Genomic DNA, 15,045 nt, shown 5'->3' with positions numbered 1-15,045 from the left:
CATCACCTCAGGCTGAGGGCTAAGAGGCAGGGAAAAGCCCATTTTACAGATGAGGACGCTGACGCTTGGCCATCGAAGGATTTTCTGAACAGCACACAGCAATTAAATATTGGAATCTAAGGCCCTCTTCCTTGAGGAAGGAAGGAAGGAAGGAAGAAGGAGTTGGAGAAAGTTCAAGCTCACTCCCTACCCCAGGGGGCAGGTGGGAACTAGACAGAGCAGCCTTGCTTGCAGACAGGCAATTTATGCCTCATGCACTCACAGTGACTTTCCCTGCTTTAGGTGCCAAAGCACCTCACCATCCTCTCCAGGGCAAAGGCTATAAAAATGCTTGCGAAAGCAGCTTCATTGCATTGGGCTCGGAACGTCGTGTGAACCTAAAATCTGGCCAGCACGCCCAGGACCCGGGGTAAGCGCTGTTGCACGAGAAGCAGACAAAACAGCAAGGCATAGAGCAGGGGAACCCTTTGATCTGGGTCCCAGTCTCGTCCTCTGCCTCATCACTGCCCTAGAAGAGGCAGTAAACTGTACACATCCGTGGGAGAGAGAACACTGAATGCTGTTTTCTGGAGCTGAAAAAAGAGAGGGTCTACCAACAGCTCTCGGAGCTGAGACTTCTGAGCGCTTGTAGTCACTCGGTGTCCTCCGGGTCAGAATGAATGGTCCACACTCTTAAAATAACAATCCCTCCATTAAATCCCAATGGTCAGGGTCAGGGCTCAAGCCCACCCTGGCAGGTTAGTTACCCTCTGAGTTCCAGACACCATCCCCAGAAGGCAGATTCGCCCAGGCCACCTTGAGGACTCAGTGAGATCATGGGTGTAAAGATGGCCTAGAGGCACCCCTCTCGGTCTGAGGGACCAAAGAGGGGTCCTGGCTCTCACCTCCTCCTCGGGAAGCGCTATGGGATAGAGAGGGGCAAAAGGACTGCTATCCAAAACATACAAAGAACTTTTGCAAGTCAATAAGAAGAAAACAGTCTTAACAGATACTTCACTAAGAAGATACAGAGATGGAAAATAAGCACATAAAAAGGCACTCTACATCTAACGTCACTGGGGTGGTGCAAATCACACACCTATCAGAATGGCGAAAATCCAGACCACTGACACCATCAAATGCTGTCGGAGATACCGAGCAATGGGAACCCATTCATCGGTGCTGAACATGAAAAATGATACGGTCACTGTGGCAGACTGTTCATCAGTGGCTTACAAAACTTAACATACTCTTACCATACAAGCCAGCAATGACACAATTTGGTATTTACATAAAAGAGCTGAGAACTTCTGTCCCCACAAAAAGTTGCTCGTGGCTATTCACAGCAGCCTTATTCATATCTGCCAAAACTTGAGAGCAGCCCAGACGTCCCTCGGCAGGTGAATGGATTCCTACACAGTGGTCCAGCCAGACAATGGGATATATGATTAGTCAGCACTAAAAAGAAATGAGCTAACGAAGCCGTAAGAAGATATGGAGGAAACTGAACGCGTACCACTGAGTAGAAGGAACCCATCTGAGAAGGCTACAGGCTATATGACTTCAACCACAGGACGTTCTGGAAAAGGCAACGCTTGGGAGACAAAGATCAGTGGTTGCCAGGAGTCTGGGGGGGAGGGAGAGATGAAGAGGCAGAGCACAGGAATCCCAGAGCAATCTGACTTTTCCTGACCGTCGCCTCTGAGCCGAAGGCAGATGCTTAACCAACTGGGCCACCCAGGCGGCCCCCCTCACCTGCATTTTTAAAAAGATCTTATCTGTCTATCTACCTATTTATTTGACAGAGAGTGCATACAAGAAAGTGGGGGGAGGGGCAGAGGGAGCGAGAGAATCTCCAGCAGACTCCCCGCTGGGTGTGGAGCCTGATGCGGGGCTCATCTCAAGACCCTGAGGTCATGACCTGAGCCGAAGTCAAGAGTCCGATGCTCAACTGACTGAGCCACCCAGGCAGCCCTATGTAGTGATGGATATTAACCAGACTTACTGTGGCGATCGTTTGTGACATACAGTTGGCCCCTGAACACAGGGGTCGAGGGATTCAACTTTCTGTGCAGTTGAAAATCCACATATAACTTTTGACTCCCCTGTAACTTAGCTACTAATAGCCTACTGTTGGTCAGGAGCCTTACCAATCACCGCATTAGGGTTTATGCATATCTTGTATGTTTTCTGTGTTGCACACAGTAGTCTTTTTTATTTTTAAGATTTTATTTATTTATTTGACAGAGAGAGAGAGAGATCATAAGCAGGCAGGCAGAGGGTGGGGGGAAGCAGGCTCCTCACCGAGCAGAGAGCCCGAAGTGGGGCTTGATCCCAGGATCTTGAGATCATGACCTGAGCTGAACGCAGAGGCTTAACCCTCTGAGCCACCCAGGCGCCCCTGCACACAGTAGTCTCACAACAAAGTTAGCTAGGGAAAAGAAAACATTAAGAAACTCAAGAATGAGAAAACACGTTTATAATGCCATATGTGGATGTACCGAAAAAAAAAAAAATCCACATGTTACGTGGACCTGAGCAGTTCACATCTTCATTGTTTAAGGGTCCACTGTGGACAAATGTCAAATTGTTATGTCATACACCTGAAACTAATATAACATTATGTGTCCCTTATAACTCAATTAAACAAGTGTCCTGGGCATTAACCATGTCTCACAGCCATGCAGGGAGACACTTCTCTCCCCGTGCCCACTTACATACCTTGTCCCTGACCACAGTTTTGGGAAGAAACTGTCTGCTGACTCCTAACCCCTCACTGGACCCTTCGTGCAGCAATGGGAATGCCACCTGTGGCCAGTGGTTGGGGCAGGATTTGGCCACTGTGGCCTCTCTACTCCCAATGGGTGGACACAAGTGTCTTCACTGTCCCGGGTCCTTGAGGAGGCATGGATAGTACCCACCAAAGGCTGGCTGAGTGGGTGTCTGCTTGTCACCCTCCAGGACCCCACAGTCCGGACTCAGGGAAGGAGTGCCAGGAAACCTGTTGGGCCCGGGGCCAAGCCCTTTCCTCCAGCCCAGCATTTCCAGCAGCAAAATGGGTATCCTGACCCCTGACATGTCTGTCTGTAGTCTCAGAAGCCTCAGCTCTCAGGTAGCAGAGGAGTAAGAAGGAATCACAAGTCCTCGGAGAAGACCAAGCCTCGTGTGCCAGGAGGGCAGCCGCTGGCTTCCCAGGCTGACTTCCATCCAGGCAAGAAGGTATCCCAGTGCCCTCCCTTTCTGGAACCAGAGGGACCCCTGGGCCAGCTCTTTTGCTTTTTTATTTTTTAAGGTTTTATTTATTTATTTGAGAAACAGAGAGAGCGCATATGCTTGAGCACATGAGGGGGGCAGAAGCAGCAGCAGGAGAGGGAGAGAATCTCAAGCAGACTCCTCGCTGAGCAGGAAGCCCGACGTGGGACTCGATTCCAGGACCCCAGGATCACCACCTGAGCCGAAGGCAGATGCTTAACAGACTGAGCCACCCAGGCACCCCGCCCTTTTGCTTTTCAAACTGAAGGGCTCAAGCATAAGGAGAGGCCATCCTGGACCAAAATTCATGCAAGAGCCTTTTCTCGTTAAAAACCTCAAGTCATGGGACGCTGCAGGAACGGAACGAGATGAGTCCCATAACCCTACAAGTTTCTCATTATTTTTCTGAAACTTCAGGCAATTAAACCTAATTACACGGAGTCATGATATAAAAGTTGAACATAAATTTCAGTAGTTTCGGCCCAGAGACCACAAATTCTCTTGGGAGGGTCAAGTGGCTTTGTGTTTATGCACTGGGGCCTGCAGTGCCTTGGCCCTGGAGGCTGAGGCGGTGGGGGGGCGGGGCGCACATGCCAAGCTCTGTGGGGGGCTTGTGACCACCACCCCCATCCCCCTGGCAGGGACAGGGAGCCAGGGATGGCCTCCAGGGCCCTGGCCCCATTCTGCTGCTCAGCAGTCTTTGTGAAGAGGACTGAAAGAAAGTTTTGGCCAGGGCTCTGTTTTCAGGAGCCGCTGCAGGGCACCACAGCCCAGCCTGCTGGATGGGGTCTTGTGTCTGGCAGCCTCTGCTCAGGGCCCAGGCCTTTCCAGTCCTGGAACCAGGATGGCAGCCATTTCTCCTGACCTCATTATGTCAGTGCCCAGCTTGGGAGTTGGGGCTGGGCTAGGGACAGGACATCTCAGGCTCTCGGCTCTTCCTCTCCCAGGACACTGTCACTCTCTTGGCCTGTAGCAATTTATTTCAAGGCCTCATTCTGGATCTTTATCCCCTTGGCTGCCTAATGGGGGCTGCAGAAGCTACCAGCCCAGCAGGTCCTGGCCTCAGATGCAGCCTGGGGCATTGGGTGGCATCCCCATTCTACAGACGGGGGTTGCAACAAAGGGCAAAGCCGGGGATCCCCAAGCGAACCTGCCTCAAGCCCAGTGTTACTGCCACACTTCAGCTCCCCTTTGACACCCCAAAAGTAAAGTACTGCTCCTCTCCTTTCCTCTGGAGAAAGTTGCTCTGCTCCCTTGATCTGAGCCTCATGGTAATTCAGGTCCATGGAGCATCCATGCTGGGGACACCGCAGAGTTCCTGTCTGATCCCCACTTCCTGGTGGGGACAGCCGGTCTCTCTGCCTGGTCAGTGCAGAGCTCCCCAACAATCTCCCCCAGCATGTTTCCAGACTGATGTTAGGGGGAACTTCTGTGAACACAGGGATGGGGTTCCTTCCCCACAAAGGATTTCTTCTCTGCACACAGTTAATAAAGACGCACGGTGATCTCACCAGTGCCCCCATTCCCAGGGCCTGTGCCCACTGGAATTCCACCACCGTTGCCAAGGATTCCAGAAATGGATTCTGATTTTCCCAGCATGTGAGTGGCAAGCCCATCTGAAGGGCTCACTGTCCCTTGGAAAGGACAAAATGGGAGCAGGGAAGAAAAGAGGAAGAAGAGCATTTCATTTTGTTTTAAGGTGAGCTTTACCCTGTCACCCCCCTGGCTTGTCCATCCCTGTGGGAAAGGTCCACGTGTGTGAGCACACACGGGGGTGAGTGTGCGGGGAACAGAGGGGCTTGCTTCTGATCTCCAGGAGAGAGACAGGATCTCCTGATCTCCAGGAGAAAGGAGACTGACAGAATTCCACAGTTTCTTTAAACGGCATCTTGGGAAATAAGGTCTTACGATGAAATGAGAGCGAGATCACCTGTGTCCGTTCCCTGAGTATCGACTGCATCCCCAGCCCCGAGACCCAGGTTGTGAATCTTCACTCATGCCCATGCTCACGAAGAATCGCCAGGTATGCTGGGGTCAGAGGTGAGGGAGCAGATCCCTACCCAGGGAGTCAGGCGGGGGTAAGTCCATGGTGATGGATGTGTTAGCAGCAGACCCACAGACAGGAGTGCAGAGCAGGGAAATGCAGGAGGAAGTGACGAGGGGATGGGCCTTGAAGGACGAGCACAGTGCTCCAGGTGGGGGAGGGAGTCATCTAATGCAGGCAGCCGGTCAAGAGGGAACAAGGCCACAGGAAGCATGGCAATTGGGAGACAAGTGAGAGAACCAAGGGTGTGGGTGACAGAGGAGCTGTGGGAGAGCTGCCCAGAAGGCCAGTGGGTGCTTGCGAGGGTTGGGGCCGGACTCCTGTCTGCGAAGCTCATATACATGGGGTGTGTCCTGGTTGGAGTTGGTTTTTGGAAAGCTCATTCTGGTGGGGGTAAGGACAGAGGCTTACACAAAGAAAGTTCTGGAATACAGTCGCTATGATGAAGTTCTGGAAGACAATGTGGTTGAATATAATTGGATAGTGGCTCCCAGAGAAATCCCTGTCCTAATGCCCAGAATTTGTGAGTGTTAACCAAAATGGATAAAAGAGTATCTGGATTATCCCTAAAAGCGACCACGAGTGTCCTTATGAGAGGGGGACAGAGCAAGAGGAGGTGGCAATGGGACTACGAGCAGAGACTGGAGTGACGTGGCCACAAGCCGAGGGACACTGGCGGCCAAGAGCAGCCGGGAGATGCCAGGAATGTGTTCTCTCCCCCGGAGTCTCTGGAAAGAACCAGCCCTTCTGAAGCCCTCATTTTAACTCCCGTGAAACTCATTCTGGCTTCTAGCATCTTCAGAGAGTAAATGTAGGTTGTTTTGAGCCACTGAGTTTGTGATAACTGCCAGCCACCAAACCTCTCACGTGGCCAAGGATTCTATCAGAGGTTATCTGCAGCTACTGCTGCTCAGGGGACTCAGTGTGGCCTGGGGAGGAACATCTTTTACCACAACTCTCTGCAAGCAGAGAACGGAAACCATTCAGAAATCCGCGAGAAATGAGAGGTACGAATGCCGATTCTGATTAGAAGCGTAAGCAGCTGAAAACCCCTTCCGAGAGAGAAGAGGACATTTGCAACCCACTTTTAAGGTCCTGGAAGAAAACAGTGGCCCTTCCTTAACTGGGTCAGGGCTCTGGCTGCAATTAGTCACCGCAGAGCCCTTCAAAGCAACTTCTAGAACACTGTCCTTTCACTGTGAGAGTTTTGGAAAAAAGTCTTTATATCTATTCACGTAAACGCAGTCGAGCTGAGACAAGAGGAAGGAACGTTAAGTATTTATTACAGAGGGAATTTAATGCAGGGGGGCTAGTCACCCAGGTGTTCGGGGGGTCGAGCAGCTAACCGAGGACATTTAAAATAACCGAAAGTTTAGCACCAGCAAGAAGCCACTCCCACCCCCTAAGCTGGGGTGACAAATGAGAAGAGGCGTGTTACTGGAGCCCAGGGAGTGAGTCACCTACAGAAGCTGGAAAAGACCACAGGCGATATGGCTCCAGGCAAGAGGGGCAGGGAGAAATACCCTGGCTTTTCCCTTCTTCCCACCCTCGACTTCCCTCCTGTGATCCCACTGGCTGAAACCAGCGGGCTCAGTCCCACAAGCTGCAAGTATCAGGCCACCTGAACTTCTGACCAACTGGCGATCAACTGGGGCCTCCCAGGAACCCCTCCGCAGGTCTCACAGTTTGCTAGAACAGCTCACAGAACTCAGGAAGTCACTCTTCCCCGGCTTACTGGTTTACTGAAAGGATACAGATGAACGGCCAGATGGAGGGGTACAGAGGGTGAGGTTCCCAAGGGTCCCAAGAGCAGGAGCTTCTGTCCCCAGGGATTTGGGAGTGTGCCACCTTCCTGGCATGGAAGGGGACGTTCCCATCTCTGAAACTTGTTCCTTGTTTCTCATCAACCTTGAAGAGCTCCAAATTCATCCCCATCCTTGGGGGGTTTATGGAGGTCCTATTAGTAGATGTATAGACTGATGAAATCATTGGCCACTGGCAATGACATTCAATGGCCAGCTCTCTTCCTGCCCTGGAGTGCTGCCATGGGGGTGAGAAGCGAACTAAAAGTTCCAACCCTGTTATCATGGATTGGTCTTTCTGGCATCGAGCCCCCACCCCGCAGCTCTCTGGGGACCCCCAGACACCGAACATCTCGTTAGCATACAAGACTCTTTTTTTTTTTTTTTTTCCTCTTTTTTTGGGAGGGAGAGAGTGTGCACACAAGCAGGGGGAGCAGTGGAGGCAGAGGGAGAAGCAGAGTCCCTGATGATTAGGGAGCCTGATGTGGGGCTTGACTCCAGGACCCCGGGATCATGACCTGAGCCGAAGGCAGACTGAGCCACCCAGGCGCCCAGCATATAAGACTCTCATTTCTCCAGATCCTGAGATTTTAAGGAGCTGTGTTCCAGGAACCACGGACAGAGACCCAATATTCATTTTTCATTACAGCACAATCTCCTCTAATTTAACTCTCTGTGTGGGCTCAACTGTGTCGTCCTTCCCCCATTCATATATTAAAGTCCCACCCTCAGGATCTCAGAATGCAGCAATATTTGCAGACTGGGCCTTTCAAGGGGTAACAAAATTAAAATGAGGTCATTAGGGTGGGCCCTAATCAAGGGCTGCTGTCCTCATGAGATCAGGACACAGAAAAGCACAGAGGGGAGCCCATGTGAAATCACAGGAAGAATGCAGCCATCTGAGAGCCAAGAGGAGAAGAAACCAAGCCTGCCCACAACTTCACCTTGTGGCGTCTGCCTTCTAGAACAGAGCGCATACCTGCACCAAGCCGCAGTCTGTGGTTCTCTGTCATTGTGGCCCAGTGGACAGATAACGGCTTCCCATCCACCCCCAGAAGGCAGGCACGGTTATCTTCCCTGCTTTACAGATAGGGACATCAAGGCCGGCAGAGTTTAAGTAGTGGCCCAAGGTTATGTGCTCTCGCCCAAGGGTCACACCACTCTTCCTCCAGGGGGAAAGTGCTCTTCAAGCCTCCCAGGGCATGACCTCGGCACACACTCCCTGGCCCCGAGTCTCCCTCTTCAGCACAGTCCATATGCGGTCCCACCCGGAGGGCCTCCCCACACCAGGGGAGTCGAGCGAAATGCCCGGACGGGGACTTGAACGTTGAGTTCTGCCCCACGGCAGCTATATGTGGCTGGTAGGGACTCTCCCATCTTGAACCTTAGTCCTCATCTGTAAAATGGTGAGGCAGGGTGCGGACAGCAGAGGCTTGCTGGGCCCAGAGACCAGGTTCAGCCCACATGGCTCAGCAAGTCTCCCCTGGGGCTGCAACTCCCGGTCTGGAGACCTCACTTTGTCCCTCAGGGGGGCAGTTTGGGGCGAGGGCCTCTGGTCATGACGCCACTGAGGGAGCGAAGGATCTAGAACCAGTGTGCCCCTCTGGAGGTCAGCGGCTTCGCCTCCATGTCCATTCCACAGCTGAGGGTGTTGAGGGGGCAGGGAGAGGATACAATTTTCTCAGGGCCTCAGGGTTGGAGTCAAACCCAGCTTGATCTCAGAGCCTCTGGCCCTTTCCGGAAGGTCCCATCTGTCCTGGTGCCCAGTGCGGCTCACGCAGGGCACCCTAGCACTGACCCCAGCCGCCAGGTGCGGCTGGACTCCGGCTTTCCCAGGAGCCTCCGCTGTGGAGGGAGGAGGCAGGCACTGACCCAGAGCAGCTAGCTCGACTCTGAGCCAGCACCGGATGCAGACGCTGCCTGCCCAGAGGGGTAAGCAATAACCTTTTCGTCTATTCCCGGCTCCCGGAGATTTGCCTCTCTCTGGGGAAATTACTTCGGGGTCACAGTGAAATTTCTGTGACAGCTAATAAAGTAACCTTTTCTGTTTCTGGAACCTTTCTGTTTCTGGAGCCCCAGAGCCCTGCGGGGGGGTGTATATTGTATTTTTCCTCCTCCCTTTTAATCACCAGATGAAGTGCAAAGGGGTGAGTGGGCAAGAGCGCAAGACTTTGTCATTTGCACACATGGAGCCCCGGGGGTCTGGGTGGCCTCTGCTGGGGTCCACAGTGACCCTTGACCATACTTAGGTGGTGCAGAAGTCCCAAGTCCAACACTCCGCCCAGCACACAGAAAGGCCGGGAGGGGCCCCGAATTCCAACCATGGGCTCAGAGAGGCTGATGCTCAGGGTCCCAGTGCCGGCTCCGCCAGGTGACCCAGTGGGCAGGTACTGAGCTCTCTCAGACTCCGCCTCCTGTTTATGAAACTGGGCAGCGACAGGGCCCATCTAGGCTTCCCTGGTTGCTCCAGTTTCTGATTCTGGAAAGTATAGGGGGGCGGAGAGGCGATCCAGTTTCAGGGCCGTGAGGTCGGAGCCACAGTTGCATCCTAGGGCCCTGTTTTCACTTAGACGGTGTGTTTTGGGGGTGTCCCCAGGGAAGGTCCCTCCCCCCGGCCCCCAGCCCCATGCAACTCCCTAACCCTACCTCAATCAGCTTGTGTACGAGACTTGCCCCAGTACAAGCCTTGCCACCTAATTAGCATGGAATATGCTGCCAATCTTCTGTTGTTGTTTTTGTTAATAATAGGATAGGACGCTTGCCCTGGATGTGTTCGAGGAACAGCGGGGGAGGCAGCTATAGAGCAAGCCATTAAAAATAGTGTCCTCATGGGCCAGGCATTAGGAGAGGGCATGAAGAGCCTGTTTCCTTTGGCCCAGGCAGCCAGGGCGAGCTTCTCAGAGCCGCTGACATTTCATCACGGCCTCGAAGGATGCTCTGGGCTCTGGGCAGGGCCTGCCAGCTTAGGTCAGCGTGAATGAAAAGGGAGACTGTGTGAGGAGTGACTGGTAAAAATACGCGTTCCGGACAGCAGCCGAAGTGGGGCTGAGTGAGGCAGCCTCGGGGGGAGCAGCTTCAGAGCTCCAAGCTCAGCCTCCTGGTGTTTAGCTGTGTTGACAGTGTGGACAGAGAGATGGAGAGGAGGGGAGACCAGTAGGGAGCCGAGGTGACATTGAGAGGGCCTGGGGTGCGGGCAGAGGGGGATCGGGTGGCTGGAAGGGCCCCAGAAGAGGGGACTGAGGTGAGAAGGGAAGGAAGGCAGGGTAAGTGGTGATCCTGGGAGTCAGAAAATGCACAGAATACCCTCTCTGGTGAAAACCATCAAGAAGCACCCTGTTTGCTTTTCCTGAAATGGACCTCCATCAAGGATGCCCCAGGGCTGCGGGAGACCAAAGGCACCAGAATAGGGGACAAGCTACTGCTTCTCTTATGGTGTCACTGTGCAGCCTCCAAAACACCCAGCCAAGCCGTCCTTTCCCAGCACAGAGATGGGACCTAAAGATGAGCCATGCTCACTCCTCAGCCCACCTGCCTGCCTGCCTAGGGCAGAGAGCAGAGAGCCAACAGCTAACATTTAGCAGGGATTTATGCATAGAGAGCAGGGCAAAGCTCTTGGCACGTTCAACTCATTCAGTCGTGGAGGGGTGAAACCCTGATTCTGCAAAAGAAGAGACTGCCTGTCAAAGTTGCAGAGTTGGTGGGTGGACTGCCAGGCTTGCAGAGTTGACAGAACACATTTAGGGCCCCAGGTCCTTGAGACTCCTGTTTCCCACCCATCTCCCACCCCAAGATCATAGTGTTGGAGGTGGTACAGTGGGCACTTGAACCCAGGACCTCTGTCTCCAAGTACAAGCTTCTTATGTCCCTGCTGTCCACCTCCGTGGAGCATCATCTCGCTCTTTCATGGCGTTCCTGGTGGGAGGTAGCAGCTGGTGTCTGACGGTAACCACCTTCTGATTCTTTACACGCAAACCTGGGATGAAACAGGCCTGCGCCAGGTTTTCAGGCGAGGAACTCAGCTCCGAGCCGGGGAGCAGCTGGGCTATCCCACCTCTACAGCATCCCGGGGCCCAAAACAAGCCTCATGCCAAATTGCTCCTAGTGCATGAATAAATGTGTGGGACTCCTGGCCTCTGCCTCAGTGTCCCTGGTAGGACCACAGCTGGGCCCCACGTGCCACCTGCCTGGCGTGACCTGTGACCTGTCTTGTGCTTCTCCGCCCAAGGCTGAATCCTATTGCCAAACCTATGGCCCCGGGTCCTGATCTGAGGCCCGATGGGTGCTCACTGTCTACCTGATTCCCTCTGTCATGGCCCCACGCTCCCCCGCCCATCACCACGCATCCCCTGAGCCCAACACCGGGTCACCACTGGCACCAGTATCGACTTCCTGCCAGGTCCATTAGCCAAGATATAAAAGTCAAGAAGCTGACTCAGGCCTGGGGGCCACTGGGAGTCTGGACCCAGAGCCCCCAGCCAGCAAGGGGTGGGGTGGACCTCAGGCAAGCACCTGGGCTCCTCGGGCCGGGTCTGAGTGCCCACTGTGGGCTCAGAGGCCCCTGACAGCCACAGCAAATAAACCCGGACTTGACCCGAGGCTGCTATACAGGCCTCGGAAAATCTCAGCCCAAGCGTGACAATATGCTGGAGATGGACCAGGGCCAAAGGCAAGCAGAGGCCAGGCTCCTCCCGGGCACCTGTCTCCACCCTGAGACTCCACTCTGGTCCATATCAACGGGATTAAGGCATTCCATCTGAAGAATCCAAACAGCACCAAGCTGTTTAATACGCCAGGGCACTTGCTGGAACAGTCGGGAGTTTAAAAAAAAAAATAAAGCTGGCTCTGGCCTCCTCCCCCAAGTTCTTGCTGGAAGAGTGAAAAGACAGGCAGGAATGTGCAAATGCCAAACACCTGGAGAAACACAGAGGCACGAGCTATCATTCTGTTTATTTACTAGACCATCGGAAACTCCTCGGGCCACAAAGGCATGCATCGGTGAGCTTTCCGGTGGAGTCCTAGCAAAATAAACCATTTTAACGCACAGGTACTCAGTTCGTGGTGCGTCTGCTCTGTGTTTCGGCACACGTGCGCGGTACAGACCACAGGACGGGCCACGTACAGCTAACACGCCCGTTCTTTACCCACCAAGAGCTTTAAATTCCTTCTGGATCTGTATTTATAAATATTTTATTTAAGCCAGATGGGTTTATAGAACATGTGCCCTGGGATCTGGTTTTGTTTTTTAACAACGAGCAGTAGAAATGCTTTGGAGAAATAAATGATCGGCACCTTCTCAAAAGGGAAAATAGAGTGATTTCTTGGTCACGGAAATGCTGGCGCAGGACGCCCATGCTCGGGATGAACTCTTCGGTCCAAACAAGCTAGTTGCCCGGAGCACCAGGGTCTCCAATTTAGCTGCATGTGATGATTACCTGGGGAGATTTTTTTTTTTTTTTTACAAGTTCTGGGGGTCAGACCTCATCTTGTACCAATTAGACCCAAAACTCTGGGTCAGAGTGTCAGGCGTCCGCAGCTTGTCAAACTCCCCAGAGGTTTGCAGTATGTGGTGGGGTGGGTGGCCTGTGCCATGGAGTGGAGGTTCTCCAGGTGCATCCTGGAGTCCCCCGGGAGTTTGGAGCCTCTCCACATCTGGGCTGCGGATCCCCCAGAGCAATGACACCAGGACGGGCCAACAGGCGCTCGTAGTACAGTTTCCCAGGTGATTCATCTGTGTGGTCAGGGCTGTGATCCACTTCCCTCAATGGATCTGGAAATGACCCCCGGCGGGACAGGGTTGGTGAGCCGGGCTCACTTGATAGGAACCCGAAAGACCAGAGGCTTCGGCACCTGACTCAGCCCAGATGCAAATCTTGTTCCTGGATGACCCGTCTTCTCTCTCTCTACCACTGACTGTGTGACTTGGAGCCAGTTCGAGACGCACTCTGTGGGTCCTGTCCCCTCCATCTGCTGTTCTGCCCTCTCCCTGTCCTTCAGAGGTAACCCCCACCCTGCAACTGGAGGGATTTTTTTTTTTAAAGATTTATTTGGGAGAGAGTGAGAAAGGAAGCATGAGTGGGGTGGAGGGGTACAGGGAGAGGGAGAAGGAGGCTCCCCACTGAGCCGAGAGCCCGATGCGGCACTCGATCCCAGGACCCTGGGATCATGACCTGAGCCGAAGGCAGATGCTTAACTGATTGAGCCACGCAGGCGTCCCTAAACACATCCTTACCATCTACTGCAGCAAGTACCCTCATAGGAGTGCCCCAGGAGAAATGAAAACATACGTCCATGCAAAGACATGGATGCAAACACTCCTGGAAGCAAGTACTCATCTAGCACCAAACTGGAGACAACCCGAATGTCTGCTGGTGGGCCAATATTTACATTTATGCATATTGGCTACACTGCGATATATCCAGTCCATGGACCTACTACTGGCCACAGCATGGTGGGCCGTGGAGACAGAGACTAAGGAAAAGCAGCCAGACTCAACAACTGTGATTGAATCGGTATGATATTTCTAGAAAAGACAAATCGAGAGAATGGCTGCCCAGGGTTGGGGAAAGAAGTGGGGACTGACGGGAGATGGGAATTGAGAACTTTCTGGAGATGACAGAAAGGTTCCAAATAAAACTGGATCGTGGTAGTGGTGACATAACCATGCAAACTTACTCGAAGTCCTGGAACTGTATACTCTCAATGGGTGAGTTTTACGGTGTATAAGTTATTGTTGACCCTTAAACAATTTGGGGGTTGGGGGCCCTGACTCCCTCCCTGCAGCTGAAAATCCACATATAACTTTTTTTTTCACATATAACTTTTGACTCACCCCACACTTAATACAAATAGCCTACTGTTGATGGGAAGTCTTACCGATCACAATCGGTGAACAATCGGTTAACACGTATTATGTATATTATGTGTATTATCTACCTCATTCTTACAGTAAAAACGTAAGCTAGAGAAAAGAAAATGTCATTGAGAAAATCATAAGGAAGAGAAAATACATACATAGTATTTACTGACAAAAATCCATGCTTACGTTACCTCGTGCAGTTAAAAACCATGTTGCTCAAGGGTCAACTATTTTTAAAAAAACCCTCCCAGTGGCTCACACAGGACAATGAACAGACTCCTTGCCTGCTAGGCAAAGCCCTCCACCCTATGCTGATCTGTCTTTCCAGGCCCCTCTCCCCAGATCTCCATGCCCCACAGAATTCTCAGCTTTTCCCAAACGTATACATGGCCTGTGTCTGGAACAGCTCATTACCATGGCCAGGTTATCCATCCGACCAACTCCTTCCCAATCTCTAAGACTCAGAGCAAATAACACTTCGTCTGAGAAGTTCACACCACCCCTCTGCAGTATTACATTTCCCAAATATCCTTTTCTTTTCTTTTTTTTTTTAAGATTTTATGTATTTATTTGAAAAAGAGAGAGAGCGCAAGGAGGGGGAGCAGCAGAGGGGGAGGGAGAAGCAGGCTCCCTGCTCAGCAGGGAGCCCCATGTGGGGGCTCCATCCCAAGACCCTGGGATTATGACCTGAGCCCAAGGCAGATACTTAACCCACCCAGGTGCCCCACCAAAATATCCTTATTCGCTTACATGTCCACCTCTCCTACCCCAGCGGTGTTTTTTTGGTGTTTTTTGTTTGTTTGTTATTTTTTAAAGATTTTATTTGTTTATCTGACAGACAGAGATCACAAGTAGGCAGAGAGGCAGGCAGAGATAGAGAGGAGGAAGCAGGCTCCCTGCTGAGCAGAGAGCCCGATGCCATGTGGGGGTTGATCCCAGGACCCTGGGATCATGACCTGAGCCCAAGGCAGAGGCTTTAACCCACTGAACCACCCAGGCGCCCCAACCCGCAGTGTTTTTAAAGTGAAGCTCCTGGGTTGTAAAATCAACCAGCATTTTTAAGAAGTGGAATAAAACCAGAAGAGAAAATAGAATGCTCTGTATATAGGAAA

General features: G+C 52.4%; 1 protein-coding gene across 6 annotated transcripts in view; it reads right to left on the bottom strand.

Moving 5' to 3' along the window:
• COL23A1 (collagen type XXIII alpha 1 chain) overlaps nt 1-15,045 on the bottom strand; it is a 296,135-nt gene that overhangs the window by 149,693 nt on the left and 131,397 nt on the right. The gene's annotated exons all lie outside the window — the stretch shown is intronic.

The sequence above is a fragment of the Meles meles genome, chromosome 3 (genome assembly GCF_922984935.1).
Source record: "Meles meles chromosome 3, mMelMel3.1 paternal haplotype, whole genome shotgun sequence".
NCBI classification, from domain to species: domain Eukaryota; kingdom Metazoa; phylum Chordata; class Mammalia; order Carnivora; family Mustelidae; genus Meles; species Meles meles.
This window is presented reverse-complemented; position numbering and strand designations above follow the sequence as displayed.